The sequence below is a fragment of the Lates calcarifer genome, linkage group LG9, assembly GCF_001640805.2.
Source record: "Lates calcarifer isolate ASB-BC8 linkage group LG9, TLL_Latcal_v3, whole genome shotgun sequence".
In the NCBI taxonomy this organism is placed as follows: domain Eukaryota; kingdom Metazoa; phylum Chordata; class Actinopteri; family Centropomidae; genus Lates; species Lates calcarifer.
The window spans coordinates 14941111-14953540 of record NC_066841.1 but is presented as its reverse complement, the minus strand read 5'-3'; positions in this window follow the sequence as shown (position 1 = coordinate 14953540).

Sequence of the window (12430 nt, the reverse complement as noted above, 5' to 3'; positions counted from 1 at the left end):
TGGCTGAAAGCTGCACTGCGGAAAACAAATCATTACCTCATGGATATTAAACACTGTAATTCTTGACATACAGTCAGTTTGTTGTTGGTCATGAGTTTCTGTTTCTCAGGACTAATTAAATGTGATTTATACACATTGCCGCACTTTGTTATATCAGAAGAGGAGTAGCTGTAAGGGAGAGTTTTTGTGTGTGTGTGTGTGTGTGTGTGTGTGTGTGTTTATGTATGTGTGTCTGTCTGTCTGTCTGTCTGTCTGTGTACGTGTGACTGCAGGTAAAAGCGAGACGCCCCCGGCCCGTAAAGCGATCCTGACACCATGAATAATGGAGAGTGCCGTGGCAGAGAGGATAAGTTCTCTGTGCAAGGCTCCTTTTTCACAGGGCTTTCTCCCATGGATCACGTGAGTGCTGAGGTGACAGTAATTTTTCATGAGTACTGTGTGTTGGTTGTATGGCCATATACTGCCCAGGCAGGAGACCTCTGGGTGGCCATCGCTCCCCCTGCATGTCCTGGGTCGGTATATAACCTACAGCCGAGCACACGCCCAGGCTGCTCTGAACCCCACGATCCCAGAACCTCCCTGCAGCCAAGGGTCAAATGAATTGTCTTACAGCATTAGAAACTCAAGGCAGCACTTACGAAACTAAAGGCCAGGGAAGTGGATGAATTAAAGATGCCGTCGAAACAGAAAAAATCCACAGCTTCAGAGGAAACCGAAGAGGTTGATGACGAAGTGGAGGAAACGGAGCCAAAGTTAAAGGAGAGGAGCAACGGTGTGACCCGCGGGGACACCACAAAAGGAGAGAAGAGTCGGAAGAAACACAAGAGCTCTGACAATCAGGAGGCCCCAGAGAAAGAGAAGAGGAAAAAAGAGGGTGAAAAAGTAAAAGAGAAAAAGAAGAAAAAGAAACCAGATGGTGACTCTGAAGCTGATGCTGTGATTGGAAATGAAGCTGAGGAGGATGAGCAGAACAACAACAACCCCACGACCAATTCCAAAAAGGAGAAATCAGAGAAACTTAAAGAGGAAGTGACAGAGGGGGCGAAGGAGGAAAAGAAGAAAAAGAAGAAGAAATCCTCCACAGAAAACCAAGAGGGAGACGAGGAGATGGGCTCCAAGGATAAAAAGTCTAAAGATGGCAAGAAGAAGAAGAAATCCCACAACGATGATGACGAAGAGCCCTTGATTGAGGAGCAGGAGGAGGAGGAGGACTCAAAGAAAAAGAAAAAGAAGAAGGCAAAGAAGGGATCTGCAGACAGTGATGAAGATAAAAAGAAAAAGGGGAAGAAATCCAAAAATAAACAGGTGGACTATGCTTTAATTTACCAGAATGAGCTACTTAACTACCACACAGACTCATCTGATGGATATGAGGATGAGTACTACAAAAAGAAAGGTGAGTATCTGATAATGTTGCGCCAACAAAGAAACCTCACATGCTGCTCTTTAGGGTAAGTCTCAACTATCTGACATATAGTGTACGTGGACCTGCTGGAGTGTGGTCAAACCTTGGCTACAGTTTTCCTCCAGTCTCCCTCAGCTCTGAGCAGGGACACCCTGGAGGGAATCCCTCTGTGATTGTGCTTGGGTGAAAGCTCAGTTATGTTCCACATGGATGGAGCCAAACAGAGGCTTGGGGGCAGACAGGTGCTGGGTGCAGGCCCAGTCTCAGGGGCTGGGAGCAACACTGGGGCCAGAGGCAGGGCCGGGAGCCAGAGGAGTTTCTTAAAGCGGCCCAGAGGTTCTCAAAAAGGGAGGGAACCAGACCCTGTATTGGGAGGGAGGGGGAGCACAATATTGTTTTTTGTATTTTTGTTGAGTTGGGGGAATGGACTGACATGATGATTTTTGTGATACAAATACAAATACTTTTTGGTAGCTTAATTATTCAGATTACCTTTCCTTGACCTGCTTTCAAATGTATTTTGCAGGTCAAAAGCAAAAAGTGGAGCTTTGAGTTAAGATTATTCAGTTAATACTGCTCCTCTACGGGTAAAGAATAAATGTCCATGCTGAAAAGTTTTGTTCAAGTATGATCAGCAAAGGAAAAGCAAAAAGAAAAGGTTTTTGTGTCTGAATGCTTAAAACTGCACTGTGTGAAGCTGGATCAAGTACTTACAGACCTACACACACACAACTAATTAAAGCATATTAGTTACAGCTGGTGGCCCTGTCTCTTAGATACTACGTTCATTTACTATTAATTAAATTTAAAAAAAAAAGTTGTAAAATGTACAAACTTAATGTATCTGCACACTTCCTTTGTTTTGCCAATATCTGCCCTTGCAATACAATATCTGCTTGTAGCCACAATATGCTCCTGTAGCAGCACAGGCACTCGCTGCACTTGGTTAAGTTTAGGGAAACCTCGTGACCCTGGTTGAATATTAACACAGTCAACAGTGACTTGAAGCACAAAGAAAGGCTGTTGCCTGAACCAAACCAGACACAGGACTCGGGATGCAAACCCTCGTTCTCTGGTATTTAAGCTCTTTCATGCAAAACAAATTTGTCAAAATAAATTCATTTTTAATCTAATTATCCCCATGAAGTTGACAGAGTAAGTGCTGAAAAAGGTGACATGTCAGTGTACTTTCTGGCATTTTCACAGCTCAATAATTGCAACTATAAAGTAATTTAAAGCTAATGTAGTTTTAGCTCTTGATCACTGTGCAGATTACGCAAGGAGCAGTAAGTATTGTTGTTTAGCAACATTAGCAGCGATACTTGTGTCCAGGTTTTTGTTACCTCACTGACTCACTCAGGTCTCTGACACTCCGAGGAGTTTACCGAGGCTCAGTTTTAGCAGGCCACTGTCTATCTGATTTTATCAGGTGTCTCTCTTTCTCCTTAATCTGTTTTTAATGGCCCTGCTCACTGTTAATTAGGTATCCATGACCCTTTCTTATCAACTTTGGTCAAATTGCTCTTTATCAGGCATCTGCCTCTCCTTTCCTCCTCTCCTGGATGTTTTTAGGTTACGTGTTTGTTTTCTATTTCTGTACTTAGTGTTCTTGGGTGTTTGTCTTTCACTGACTTTATCCTATACTCCCTGCTCTTGTTTCTTGGGTGGATCTAGAATTATTTTAACAATTATTCTCTTTAGCCCACCGTGACTTTTTTAACATTCACCCAGAACAATAGATACCCTACAGAAAATCAAATCTACCAACCCTTAAAAACAGACTGGACACCATTTTTGTTAGTAGAGTTTTGACCACGAGTGCCACACCTCACCTCCACATAATATTCACTGTTACATAATTGCAAGAGAGAAGAGTTTGCATTGACGTACAGTAATGCAGCAGGACTATAGAATTACCACTGTATAAGCCGAGGTATTGAGTCACAGGCAACAGCCATAAGCTGACTAATCTCCTGATGAAGATTTAATGTTGCTACTGTTACTCAAACAAAGGCAGTTGCACAGGTGTGACTCTTAAAATCATGAGTCATTATTAGCTTGGTGGATTCAAGGTGACAGGGAAAAGTTGAGTGCAAAGTGACATGAAAGTAGATTGGGTTATGCAGACCAATATCAATTAATTCTGATAAGAAACTGGGGAACAGAGCTAGCATGAATTCAACGAGATGTATTAAACCAAGGCAAAGTTAGGCAATATAGGTGTAAATAATATAAACAAAAGTAAAGGCAAAGCGAAAATAAAAATAACTGTAAAATAAAAGTATTTCCAAAGGCGAAATAGTAGCAAACTAAAGCCACTACAGGCATGTGAGGTACCCCAGCTCAGAGAGCAGGGGCATCAGAGGCTGAGCAGGTAAGAGAAGTGCAGTGTTTAGTGTTAGCTGTAAGATACACAGAACTGCACAGTGCTATGTAGGCACAGTGATACTACAGTGATACTGAATAGCAACATGTGCTCGCTAACATGCTGACAAAGACAATGTTAACATGCTGATGTTTAGCAGTTACAATGTTTACCATGTTCACCATCTTAGTTAAACATGTTAGCAAGCCTACATTAATTAGCACTGAGCACAAAGTAAAACTGAGGCTGATGGGAATATAATTAGTAATATAATAGTTTTGCAAGTATTTAATCATAAGCTTAAGTATTTTTTTTTTTATTTAAATTTTAATTTTCAACTGATAATGGTGCTAGATGAAAAGTAAAGCAAGTGCTTAACTTATTAAAAATCATCCTGAGGGGAACATGATTATCTGTACAAATTTCACAGCACTCCCATGGGTCATACTCATGGAGTTGCAAAGTAAAAGTCAGGGGATCACTAAAGTCATTAGGATTCATTCTCTGGGAACAGTCAATATGTACCAAATTTCATGGCAATCCATTCAATAGTTGTTGATACTTCAGTCCAGACCGAAGCGGTGGACCGACTGACCAGTCATCCCTGAAATGAATCCACCATCATGGCTAAAAAAGTAAAACAGGCAGTGACCTAATTTTACAGCCTGCTGAGTTTTCACCCTGTTTACCTTCCCATCAACCCTGGTGGCTTGGTCAGACGAAGAGACACATTTGTGAAATGTGAGAGAGGATTGGCTGGGGTATCGCACCAGACATGGATTCGCTGCAGATTCGCCGCATTGAGTTCCCTGGCACCGTGGATGGAAGGAAACATAATGCTCCCTGATGTTTATAGATTATTAGACACTGTGTGAGGATGTGACTTTGGGTTTGTCCTTATGCTCAAGTTTTTATTCTTCAAATTAGTCCCTGTTAGACATCACAGAATGTATTCCCTGCACGTACTCTCATTATTTCAGACTTGTGATGTTTTTTTGTTTTTTTTTTAAAGACTGGACGCTGCACACAATTTAATCTTCCCTTGTCTTTCTGATCTCTGTTTTCCTCTCTCTTTCAGTGTATGAGGTGGTCACTGTCACTGGTGACGTAAAGGGAGCCGGGACTGATGCTAATGTGTTTGTTACCCTTTTTGGAGACTTTGGCGTTACACCCAAGGTTCACCTTGCAAGCAAGTGAGTTTAAGGGGGTTTAGGCTGATGTCACTGAATTGTAGTGTATTTTGATACATACGTTGTCTATAAGACTTTAAATCGGGTCTCAATGACTCCATCTGCTTTGATTTGATTGCACTTATTATATCAGACTTTAAATCAAACACTGTAACCTTGAGTTCATTCTGTTTCACTCACAGCGTAAGTTGAACCACTTTTTCAATGTCAGCTGTTAACTTTTAATCTTCTCTATTCCTCTCTGATTCTTCAGCACAGAAAAGAGGTATTATATCAGTCTGCTAAAGGATGGTCATGACTCTGTCCTTGTGTTGGGTTGTATTGTGCATATAACACTGTATGAGAGAGCATTCCTGTTCCACATTCACCTGATGCCTGTAAAGCCCTTAAATCAAGACAAAATCAATTTGCGCACCAGAAATCTCTTCGACCTCTTTGTCAAAACCAAATCGACCTGAAACCTAAAAAAATCTTTTGATGTACGAGAAGCGGAGCATCTTTATAACAAAAGGTTCAGTTGTGGTCCAGGAAATCTCTCGTCTATACAGTCATATAAAATGTCGGACACAGAATATCTGGAGTAAGGAGGAACTATGTGACATGGCCGGTCTTCTTTTCCATTCAGAGGCAAATGAAAGAAGACCACGATGTCATTTCTGTGGATGATCAAATGACTCTCAGGGGATCTTATCAGTGGCAGGCTCCCTTTATCTCTGCACACATTGATTGACAGATAGGGTTACCTGTGCAAGGTATAGGATATACTAACTTATTGTGAGCCACTCTGGACCATGTTACCCACACCTTGTGGTGGTCTCATTCATCCACTTCAGAAAGCACCAACATACCATGTATACAGTATCTCTATGCTGCGTAACTGTGTTGCTCAGCTGATGAAATACCATACATGGATGTTGATGAGGTCCCTTTTGCCATATACAACACATATTGTATAGTAAGGAGTTTCACCTTACTCCGATATGTATTAGGTCCTGCCTGTATTGTGTAATGATCGATTAAAACTTTAACATGATACAGGTAAGGGAAGGTTGCTATGTCTCCAAGCATATTTGCCCGATTGTACAATCGAGGCAGATTCAAAATGCAACTCTTTGGAAATTCAGTGTGATTATAATAGTCATTCAAATTGCATGAATTACCAAAGTTTGCATTGGGTTTGTTTCTTTAAACATATAATCAACGTCTCCCCATCATTGTCCTACAGGTGATTTTACACGAAAACAGAGAATGGGCATGTATTCATGTGTGTTGGACAGTATATCATTCTTGGCAGTTTTTTTTTTTTACAGTCTATGACACCGTGCACCTTAATTATGCGAGTCTTGGCATTGTGCATGAATTGAATATTGCAGGGAGAGAAGAGCAGATGGAGATGTGGGTCAGAGACAAAGGCATGTATTCTCTGTTAATGGAAAAGAGGGTGTCTGATTCGCTGTGGCTGGCACAGGGGGTCTGCTGTGTGCACAGGCCCGGTTCGTCTCACTGTGAGGGGTAGAGGTACGTGAGGAGGAGGAGGAGGAGGAGGAGGAGGAGGAGGAGGAGGGAGCGTTGAAGTGGCCGAGCCGGAGGAGGTTTCAGATTATACCACTGCCATGAGACCACCAGGATACCTTAAACTGGATCAGTCAGGAGATGTAATCTACTATACCAGAGTTCAGCTCAGTTCAGTTGTCTGTCCAGACTGTATCTATTTACCCCCACTAATTCCTCCCAATTAAATAGAGTCTCTCCCTCTCTTACACACACACACACACATTGTCACACACTCAAATTCTGACATTCTCCATGTTTTCTCAATTTACAGAAGCAGAACTGCATTTGAGAAGAATAAAACTGATGTTTTCCGTATCAAAACACACAATGTGGGGCCTCTGAAGAAGCTGAGGTAAAATTCACTGCGCTGATAAATAAATACATACCACTATAATGCCGATTTTCTGTTTGCATGGCAAGAGAGGATACACACAATGCACCACTACAGGTCACTGACAACATCACAGTTTACGCTCCACTGTTAAGTGTACCTCACACAGGATAACAGCAGCTTACAGAGAGGATCACACAGGAACATTTCCCACTTATTTTCCAGCTGTGCTGCTGACCATCAAAGGATTTCATCCAGTGACATGAGGTTAAGCCCCAGCTGTTGTTGGGAGTTAATGTCTTACTCCAGAGGAGGCTGAGTTACATCACAGCCACCAGACATGAGCAGTGTAATGAGACAGCAGGACATTTAAAAGTGAAAGACTGCGAAAAGTAGAGACGCTGCACTCTTGCCTTTTCCTCAGCATGCTGTGCAGTTTTTGACAAAACAATCCGTTTTTCCTTAGTCAAGGTTCACTTACTAGTTTCTCTCAGAGCCTTTTGAAGACTGTTTTCAAGGATGAACTTTCATGCTTCACTTTGACATCAATCTAAAAGAACTTTGCATTATATCATAGCAACTATTGAGCTCATTATAACTGATCAGCTCTGATCCACTAATAAAAAAAAAACTGTGTTGAAAGCTCTGGACAGAGCTAATTAAGTGCACCTGTTGTTGGGAAAGTTTCCTAAACTACTTCTTCCAATGTCAAAAATGAACTTTAATGCTTGTTGCAGACTTTGGCAGGGGACTATGAATCCCTTAGATTTTACTCAAATTCTATTAAACTGTGTTGTAAAAGTAGTCTTTGTTAAATCAGACAGGGGAATACCAGGGCTCCTTCCCCCCTTAATGCAATTACTAACCTAGAAATGTAACATTTTAAAAACTGGACAGAGCAGACTTTTCCACTCCTAAAAACTCTCTGTAGAAGTCTATAGAAACTGCTATGCTCATCTGACCACATTTAATGGCAGATAATCTGCTCCATCTGATCTCATCTGATATTTCTGATGCCTTAAACACAGAGATGTCTCAAAAATAGTCTGTTGTTTGGTGTTTACTGCTGTAGAAATTCACACAAACTAAAAAATAGACTAGGACACTGGTGCATCCGATGTGACAAACTCATTTACGATTACCTGTGGGGTATATTCATGTCACACCATGACTGTTGATTTCCCCAGGATTGAGCACGACAACACAGGGATGAACGCCAGCTGGTTCTTGGACAGGGTGGTAGTGACCGACATGATCCGGCCCCATCTGCGCTTCTATTTCCCCTGCAACAACTGGCTAAGTCGGGAGGAGGGTGACAACCTGTTTGTCAGGGACCTGCTGGGCAGCCTGAACCCCATGGACGTCCCAAAATGTAGGTCACTCAGGGACAAGCACATAAAACAAAGACACAGAGGTTCAGAAAGGTTAAAACGAAATAACAATCTATTAAAATTCCAAATACCTCAACAGAAACCACTGGGTTTGAAAACATCACCAAAAAGACTACAGTTTAAAGATCTCTGAAAAATACATAAACTTCTAGTATCTGTGCCAGTGTCACTGTCTCTTCAGTCAATTTGAGACTAATGTTAGACAGGTAATTCAAAAATGTCCTGTTAATTCTCTGATAATTAACTGCTGAGCCAAGCCAAGAGCTGTTTTGAAATATAGCCACTAGAAATGAGCAGAGAATACATTTTTTGGAGACTTGACAATATCAGTACTATGTGTCTGGGAAGTTGTACACAAAGGTGCCTGATAGCCTACACAGATCTTCCTACGGTTTCAGGTTGTAATTGAATTCCATCAGAATGTAATCCACAGGTAAACCAGCCCATGTGTCCTCTGTTGCAATGTGATCTAACATCTCACTATCTGCAGTCAATCAAGCAGGGCATCGTGGAGTCGAGGCTCAGATAAAGACAGGAGGACACTGTGCTGTTAGGGAGTGGTCGGGGGAATGTGGCTGTAACAAGCACAACACACGCACCTTTATGAATATTTAACCTTGGAAACTAGCTAAGTGTGGATTAGCAACCCAGTCTCATCGCAGTTCGTGAAAAAGTCATACAATGTAATGTATTGGTTTCATGTCCACAACTTTCAAACTTCTGTGTTTCAGTTTGCAAACACAGCGTTACTGCAGTTTGTGAAGTAAATTAATGCACTGATACACCGATGTAACTCTGCTGCTGCTACTGAATGTAATACTTGATTTAAAAAAAAAATCATAAACAGGTGAAATACATTAGTTTGAAAGTCCTGCTAACTGTCAATCCAATTTTGGGCCTATTTTTTCTACACTGTCAGCCTTTCTGACATGTTTACATAATCCACTATATTCCTGATTTCCTGTTTTATATTCCATGTTTTGCAGTGAATAAATACATAGTGAGTGTATTCACTGCTGATATGAAGGGAAGTGGAACTGATGCTGATGTCTTCCTAAATATCTTTGGGGAGAACGGTGACACAGGTAGGCTTGCAACACATTATTTTTTCACCTCTTATTATTTGTTGATCATTGTTCTATGAATTGATCACCACATAATGGGAAAAGTGCTCATTACAATTTCCCAGACCCCAGGGTGATATCCTCAACTAGTTTATTTTGTCTGATTAACCAAGTAAAACAACAGATATTAAACTTGAATTATATTAACAGACACACATTCAAGAAGCTGGAACCTTTGTTTTGTGTTTTTGCCTTATAAATGCCTTGAACAATCAATTGAATATCACAATAGCATGAAATTAAGTTTCTGTTGATGAAATAATCCAGATCTATTCATTGTCTGTGACTGTAGCTACATCCTCCTCTGTGGTTTCATTGTTTGATTTTCATTCTTAAATTCTTTTGTTTATTATGAAAGGAGAGAGACGACTGGACAGTGACAAAGACAACTTTGAACGGGGTTCAGAGGACAAGTTTACGATAGAGGCTCCAAACCTGGGAAGGCTTAGAAAAATCACCATCGGTCACAACAACAGAGGTTCATCAGCTGGATGGTTTCTCGATAAGGCACGCACAACCTACACATGCATAGATAATCTTTACTGATGTGCATTCATATATAGACACACGTGTATAATGTTTCTCTACAGGTGGTAATTGATGACATGGGGAATAAAGAAGTGTATGAGTTCCCAGTGAATCGCTGGTTCGCCATGGATGAAGATGATGGCAAAATACAGAGAGATGTGCTGGTTGGATCAATGCAACCAATGGGTGAGAACAACACAAGCCACTTCTTCAGTATATTTCTATATTTGGACATACACATTAATCATATCTCATTTCTTTGAATTGAATTTTGTGTATTTTCCTGCATCTACTCAGGAATTGTGTACAATGTACAAGTGATGACTGGAGATGTGAGGGGTGCAGGCACCAACTCTAAGATCCACATGGTTATGCACGGCGCCAAGGGCTTAAAAAACAGCGGCAAAGTCTTCTTGGAGGGCGGTGCTTTCGAGCGTGGTCTCATCGACATTTTCAACGTGGAGATTTGTGAACTGATCAGCCCGCTCAGCAGGGTCACCATAGGGCACGACAATGGCGCCGTTGGTGCCGGTTGGTACTGTGAGAAGGTACTTCACGCGTCTTATTGGGTACAGATTGATTCTCAAAGTTGTCGCTCACCAACCAAGCACCCATTTCCCCTCTAGGTGGTAGTATACTGTCCATTCACGGGCACTGAGCAGACATTTCCGTGCGGGATGTGGCTGGACGAGGACGAGGGGGACGGACTGATTGAGAGGGAGCTGTATGAGATGGTCTCTCTCAGGCAGAAAAAACAGAAGAGTGGGTATCTTCATTCTTCTCACAGATCTCTATTCAGAGATAGAAAAGCAAATATGCACATATTCTTTGTGCAGAACAATAATTCAAGTTAAATGTTATCTTACTTTGAAAAAGCCAGTCTCCTGATAAAGAGCATTTTGAGTTCTTAAACATTACACTGGCCTACTTTAGTATCAAATCTAATCTTTTCCAGTGTACCCATGGTCCCTGTGGATTTGGACTTCAGATGTGAAGGGTGCAGGGACAGACGCCCAGGTGTTTCTGCAGATCTATGGAGAGAGGGGCAAGTCTGATGAGATCAAACTGGAAAACAATTCAGACAGTTTTGAGCAGGGTCAGCTTGATAAATTCATGGTAAGCCGAGGCTCATCTGCTGAACACATAACAAGTTTTTTCCACTGTGAAGCTTGTTTTGTTTTTTCATATATGTTTTTTTTAGATTGAAATGCCAGACATAGGGAGACTGCTGAAAGTGCGCATCTGGCATGAGAAGAGACATCCATTTGCTGGCTGGCATTTAGGAAAGGTGAGACCCATTGCTCCGTCTGTCTGATCTGTCAGCATCGGCTGTTTCGTCTGTTGTACAAAGTCACGTCTGAGACACAGACACTGAAGTAGAATTTATTTTGCACCTGAAAAGTAAAAAAAATCAGGCTGTAAATGAAATAGTTTAACAGACAAATGTTCAGTTAATATACATCATGACAGAGGAGATGAAGATGAAGCCTTGTATGATGATACTAGAGGCTGTGACTTTCTGCAGCTTTCTTTGCTGAAGACCCTGACGATGGAGAAATATTCTTTTGAATGTGGCCGTTGGCTGGACATCAATGAAGATGACAATGAGATCGTCAGAGAGCTTCCAGCGACAGGAGCACTCATTGACGAGCCTCTGCCCTGTAAGAGACACACTGAGGACAAAACAAAGATGTTGATCTAAATACACATAAGCTCCATGTTAACAGTCAAGTGTCGGTGCTTTATGTAATGTAATGTGAGTGTTCTCTTGTTTTCTTCCAGTAATAAAGTATCGTGTCACCATCTGCACTGGCAACGTCAGCGGCAGTGGCACCGACGCCAGCGTTTTCCTCAATATTATCGGGGATCTGGGTGACACAGGGGAGCGGCTCATGATCATGAGCAAAAACAATGTCAACAAATTCGAAAAGGGCAATGTGAGTTCATCATTAATTAACACAGTAAATACGATAAATATTATTTGGGAAATAACACTGCAAGCACCTTTACTGTGTTTTCTCTTTGTCTTCCCTCAGCATGATGAGTTTCTCATTGAGTCCGTGTTCTTGGGCCAGGTGCGCAGGGTGCGCGTAGGTCACGATGGCCGCGGAGGAGGCTGTGGTTGGTTCCTTGATAAGGTGATGGTCAGGGAGGAGGGCCAGCCAGAGAGTTTGGCCATTGAGTTCCCCTGTTTCAGGCAAGGCAATGATACTTTGCACACGACTTCAATTAATAGTTCAGAGTTTTGGGGAAAGACATTCACTTTTTTGACGAGAATACTGTGAGAGGATCGATATGTCTGCACAGCCAATGTGAAGCTGCAGTCGGTTAGCTTAGATTAGAAGCAGGGAGAAAGGTTCCCAAGGTAAAATGTGCCTACCAGCATCTCTGTAGCTCTCTAGCTTAGCGTTAAGAATGAGAAGCTAGCCTGGCTTTAGTAGAGAAATTGTCAATTTTACTCTTCAGCTTCTGTGCAGACTGAACAAATTGGATGAATGAGGTGTTACAGGTTGCTGGTAGGCGTAATTGTAAACTTTGGACC